This window comes from Nanorana parkeri, unplaced genomic scaffold, assembly GCF_000935625.1.
Source record: "Nanorana parkeri isolate BGI_ZX_2015 unplaced genomic scaffold, ASM93562v1 scaffold3171, whole genome shotgun sequence".
Classification (NCBI taxonomy): Eukaryota; Metazoa; Chordata; class Amphibia; order Anura; family Dicroglossidae; genus Nanorana; species Nanorana parkeri.
Genome location: NW_017309439.1, coordinates 19527 through 25514, shown reverse-complemented (window position 1 = coordinate 25514; position 5988 = coordinate 19527). Strand labels below are relative to the sequence as shown.

The following is a 5988-nucleotide window of genomic DNA, read 5'->3' as shown; positions in this document are numbered from 1 at the left end:
GTTACATATCGCCGCGAACGTCGCAGTGAGAGCAATCATTTTAGGGCCATCAATCACTGATAACACTAAACTGATGAGCGGTAACAGCTTTTAAAGCGTCGCCTATGGCCAATTTTGGGTATTATCATTTTTTGAGGTTTCGCGCGCGCACGCAATTTTAAGGCTTGACATGTTTGGTGTCTTTTTACCCGACGTGACCCCCGTCTTTTATATTTTACCAAAAAATTGGGTAATAAAATGTTTTATCATTTAATATAGGGGAAACTTTTTTTTTTTTTAAATTTCTGTAATTTTTCCTTAATATAGTAAAAAATAAAACCCCCAGTGTTGAATAAATACCACAAAAAGAAAGCTCTATCTGTCCCCAAAAAAGGGTATAAAATTAATTTCAGTACAGCGTTGCATGACTAAAGGTCAGTCAAAGTACCGCAGCGCAGAATACTGAAAAATGGCCTGGATGGGAAGGTGGTTTAACACCGCGGATGTCAACTGGTTAATATTCACAAACTCAAGTTTAATGGTGCTTTAACAAGGCCAAATGCATCTACCAATTTGCAACATCCTCAACTATAGACTGCTCACTTTTGCAAGTGCTAGCATCTTGTGACACAAATGAAAAAAAAAGTTGCATCCTTTCAGAGAACCCCTAGGTTCTGAGAAACCCTGCACTACAATAAAGACTGCTACAGGGAATTATATATTTTTGTTATGTGTGTGCAAGCACATACAATATGCAGTTAATGTATAATGTAGATGCAGCGTGTCTTTGTGCCTCAGATTGATGGTTTTACTCTCCCAAAATGGACTCATAACAAGCATAACAGGTTAAAATGCATAATTGTCCTGATAGGGTTCAGATCCTTAGCTACAGAATTATGCTGAAACTTGGATTTGAATTTATGACTTTTCATCTAAATCCAGATTGGAAGACCAGAGCCATAAAAAGCCTTAATTTGGCAATATCAGTTATTCAAGTATTATTGTTTAATTGAATTAAACCCTTAGGGCCTGTTCACATGAGATTAGGTCCTGATCAGGTGCTGATCAGCAAACGTGGAGCTGCTGATGCAGTGCGTTTTTGATGCGTTTTCGGTCCGAATGCTGACAGTTAATTTTTTGTCAACGTTGATAACATCATAATAAGTGGAGCAAGAATACAATTTTTTCTTTTTTTCCCCCCTTAGCTGCACTGCGTTGCGTTTCCGTTCCGTTTTCCTTGCCTTTTGTGCGCGTTTGTGCGTTTCCGGACCGGACAAAATGTGACATGCAGTATTTTTTCTGTCGTAAGCTGAACGGACTGCGCACGTGAGAACTGTAGCCCATAAAACACATAGGGATACATTGGGATGCATTTTGAGTGCAGCAGCGGACGGATCCGGTCAGCACACAAAACGGACGTCGTGTGAACAGGCCCTTAAGCCCCATAAGAACAAAACTCTTCCTACAAGGCAGAGTGTCAGCACAGAGTACTAAAAAGATAACAATATACTTCTTCCCAGTTATGGAACAGCAACTAGCATGCTGTCTGTTGACAACCATAGAACTGATATGTCTGTACCCATACCTCCAACAGCTCATGCTCCTAAACTGCAGACCTTACAAAGAGCAAGATAGGAAATGTTCCTGCTTTTTAAAACCAAACAAACAAATGAATGCAATCCAACACAAACAGTTTCCAGTGACACTTTGTCATCTAGATGGGCTCCATTTGTTCAGTTAATTTTGCAGTTGAAAACAGGTTGAATTTCCTTTGTGTGGCCAGCTTATTCTGATTGTAAAATCTCTGTGCTATCATCTTTAAATTTAGTAACAACTATATAATATGGAGGCCTTAACAATCCATACAAGCTATATGCAATCAGGTAGGTCCACTTTTTTCAGTTTTAGAGTAGCAAAGGGTTAAAACCACTTTAGGTTATTTTTTTCATGTCTGCATCCCTTTGGGAGACTTCAATCCTTTTCTACCGCAGAGATGCAACAGGAAGTGAAATGAAATCTCTACCAAGTAAAGAGTTTCCCTCTTAGACAGTTGTCACTAGAACGGATGTCTCTTATTGGAACATTTAAAGGGTAATACCAGTTTCCCACAAAATTAGGGAAACTGAAATTACCCCCACAAGTTGGTTCCCTCTGCCACCATTGCTATTCATACTTTTGGGGGGAAACGCCGCTTTCCCCGCTGCAGCCTATGTACGATCCATACACTGTACAAAGCATTGTAGTCTTCCACATTCTATCCAAAACTAAAAAAAAAAAAGTTTGGGCTATACACATTGAACTTTTAGGGTACCATATAAATAAAGTATTTCCCATAACAGACGGTATTTTTAAAGACAATTCTCTGTGTTTATAGTAAAGTTCTATAAAAATACCTTTGGAACTTTTTTGTTTTTGTAGTCCTTCAGGCCTCATTCACATAAGGTGTGTTGCCCTGTACGGCGCAAACGGTCTTTTTTTCATGTGCCCAGAGCTTTAGGAAGTAGCGTGCGGACAGCTCGTGTAAATCTATGGAGACGCAGGAGCAGCGCACCCTAAAGGCTGCATTCACATATAGCATTTGCAGACGAAAACGCTAGTATTTTTAATCCGCATGGATGCCAGTTGTTTGCGGCTATTAAATAACCGTGAACGTGCGGAATTCGCCTGATTATCACGCTGGTACTATTTCGGGGGCCGCGTGGTACGAAACCGCAATGATCTGAACGATGTACATTAAAGTGCATTGTATTTTCTGTTTGGAGCGGCTCCGTGCGTGTCCGTACAGCCGAATACATGCAGACAGCCGCTCAGGCGTGAATGGAGCCTGACACGCTGCTTTCTACAGCAAACAGTGTACAGCCTTGGATGCATACATGATCGATCCGGATCCATGCACCATCTGTGTTCGGCTGTCAAAATTCAGAACTGTTGAAAGCAGTGTGTGAGGGCGCACAGCTCCTGCATCTCCATAGATCTACATGAGCTGCCTGCATGCTCCTTCCTGCAGCTCCGGGCGCATAAAAAAATGGCCCTTCATGCTGTACAGAGCGACATACCCCTTGTTAATGAAGTCCTCTTATCTCACTGCCCTGGAAGTTGGTATAGCAGAGTATCAAAGTCAGAAGTCCTTCTCTGCATATTACTTCTCAGTTTGTGACAACCAGGCAACTATAATTTCCAGAATGAAAAGTCAGCAATAGCTGCCTCCAGGTTGCTCTCAAGAAAAGTTTGCTTTAAGAATAATAAGTTACACCTAATGAAGAGTAAACAAGTAAAAATAATTCTCATGAATAAGACACATATATGACCCAGTCAGAAACAGGTTAAACATGTCTAATAGCCACGGAGCTAATCAGAATCTCAGCTTTCTCCAAGCACATTTTGTGATTGAAGTATCTAATTGTTTGGGCAGATCTTTTGCACCAACTTTATACAAAACTATGTTAAATCCTTCAATGACTTTTACAGACCTCCAACAAAGAAACCCTGTGAAATAATTGCAGCAAGCTAATCCTTTAAGGCTCTATTCACACCAAAGCAGATGCGTTTCAGTGCGATTTTTAAAAGTGCGTTTTTAATCGCATTTCAGCGCTAAAACACAATTAAAAATGCCCAAAAATGCACTGATCAGCACGTTTCCATTGAAATATATATGGAGTTTGATCAGTGAGAACAAATAGCTCAGGGAGCATTTTGGCAGCGTAGCCGCGTGATTGCATGAACGGTCCCCATAGAAATGTATGGGGATTGTTCATGTTGGCGGGTTCAGCGCTGACAAATCCGCGTGACCAAACTGCCCTGGTGTGGCTTAAGGCCCCGTTCACACCAGGGCAGTTTGTTCGCACGGATTTGTCCGCTCTGAACCGCCGACATGAACAACCCCATACATTCCTATGGGGACCGTTCATGCAATCGCGCAACTATGCGCGATCCGAACAGCCTGCCGCCCAAAATGCTCCCTGAGCTATTTTTTCTCACTGATCAGCTCGAATATCATATAGATTTCAATGGAAATGTGCTGAGCAGCGCGTTATTAAACATTTTGAATTGCTTTTTAGCGCTGAAACGCGATAAAAAAACGCCCTTTAAAAGTTTGCGCTGAAACGCATCCGCCCTGGTGTGAATGGGGCCTAAAGGCTGAAGGCAGAATACATTAATTCTATTCATGTGTGTGAAAATTATCCAGTAAACACATGTACTCAGTATAAGACCTGACTACCCAAAGTACATTGACGTAAAAACGCCATTTACCACAACGCTAACAACTGCCCTAGTGATCTCAATCAGTAGATTTTAATGCCCAAATTATCTGTAGAACTGAATTAAAGCAGAAATCCAGCCAAAAATAAGGTAGATAAAATGAATAGCCCATTAAAATAACAAAAGCAACTTTAGATTCAACATTCAGCTTCAATTCCGAGTACTTTTTTTCTGCCACTAAATGTCCTCAGCCTCATGGCCAGTATCATTCATCCCACTTCTTCTGAGCCCATGTTCTTCTGGACCCGTCCCAGCCTGTGACTGGACAGTGAATAGAAAAGCAGCAGTGATGAGCTCATCTCTGCTCTTTCCTCCTATCAGCATTCTTCTTGTCAGCACATGAGCTGATTGGCTCTTTCTGCAGCTTCTTCCTCTCACACCCCAGCCCTGCTATACAAAGACTTCAAGAAGCTGATACCAACAATTCCCATTGGGCTGCGATTGGAAGCAATGAATGGACAAGGCAAATTACCTTATGTTCTATTATTTTAGTTCACACCAACCTGCTTTGTTTGTGTATGCTGAAAAAAAAAGTGGGACAGGTTGCATTTTTGTACAGTATGTTCCCATGTATTATACCACATTATGCCATACAACACACTGCTGTGCATAGGGTTTAATGGATGTCAAGTTAAAGTAAAAAAAAAAGAAAAAACACTGCAACTTATTTTATAACGCAATGCGTATGCAAAAAGCGCACCAGCTGCATGTGTTTTATGTACTTTACTGCACCTACTGGTGTGAATGAGCCCTTAATGATGTATTATCGATTACAGGGCTCCAATAATATATTTTAAACCTGCCTAGAGTTCAGCATAAAATCTTCGTAACCCAGGATCCTGACGTTTATCTTTTTTTTTTTTACAAGAGCTGCAATAGGTAGAATATAGGAAGCATAGTCACCTAGTTTTGTTGTGGCGTGAGCGTACAAGAACGTCCAGCTCTTGACCAGTCACTAATCCTGTGTCCTGTTCTATCTTCAGTACTTGATCACTGCACCAATGAGGTAGGAATATAACAGCCTGGGCAAAAGAGGCTTTTTCTTCCCTAGGAGAAAAAAAAATTAAATTGAAATAAAGACCCTTGATGATAAGACACAAAAAAACTGGCTTGCCTTAATGTGCTAGAAAAAACAAATGACAGAATCAATAGTATCCAACGTGAAAGTAACACAACAAGCAATGTAAAAAATAATAAACCCTCCTCGCCTTACTTAATAGGACAGCAGTAAAGAAGGCGACCTTCCGCAGCCAAAAAAGAAAACGTTAAATCCAAGAGGCGTCTTTTTACAATGATATGAAAACAGAAGCAGGAAGAAAAGAATGATTGAGCAGAAGAATATCGCAAAGTGACAAAGAAAAGCTAACAAAGTAACGTTTTGTAGGCTCGTTTTGTGTGTGTGCAGGTGACAGTGACACAAACACACACTATGCTGTCATCTGAGGATGCAGCTGTCCGCATTAGCTGAACACCGGAAGCGGATTGGTCTTTATTGCTGTCACTCGAGGATAAGGCGGCCCCCTCGTTGGAGGGTTTGAATGGAGAGGGTGGGGGCAGATTTTGCACTGTGTCTCTGCAGGAAAAGGCTGTACTTGGCTCATTGACTCCTTAACTGCTTCTTTACCAGAAGACGTCATAAGCATTGCACATAACTGCGTTTTCTGCATAAAGGGCGCGAATGTTTGAGAACATTCCACATTGACATGTATTCCAGTCTAGATTCCCCTCTCAGGGTCCTGGCACACTTCA

General features: G+C 41.2%; 1 protein-coding gene across 1 annotated transcript in view; it reads right to left on the bottom strand.

The window, feature by feature from the left end:
- The window catches only part of LOC108802846 (SUN domain-containing protein 2-like), a gene marked incomplete at its 3' end in the record, with an annotated part of 45727 nt that extends 40572 nt beyond the window's left edge, over positions 1 to 5155 (bottom strand). The window contains exon 1 of the mRNA XM_018574698.1: positions 5143 to 5155. The remainder of the gene's footprint in view (positions 1 to 5142) is intronic.
- Positions 5156 to 5988: the final 833 nt, after the last annotated feature.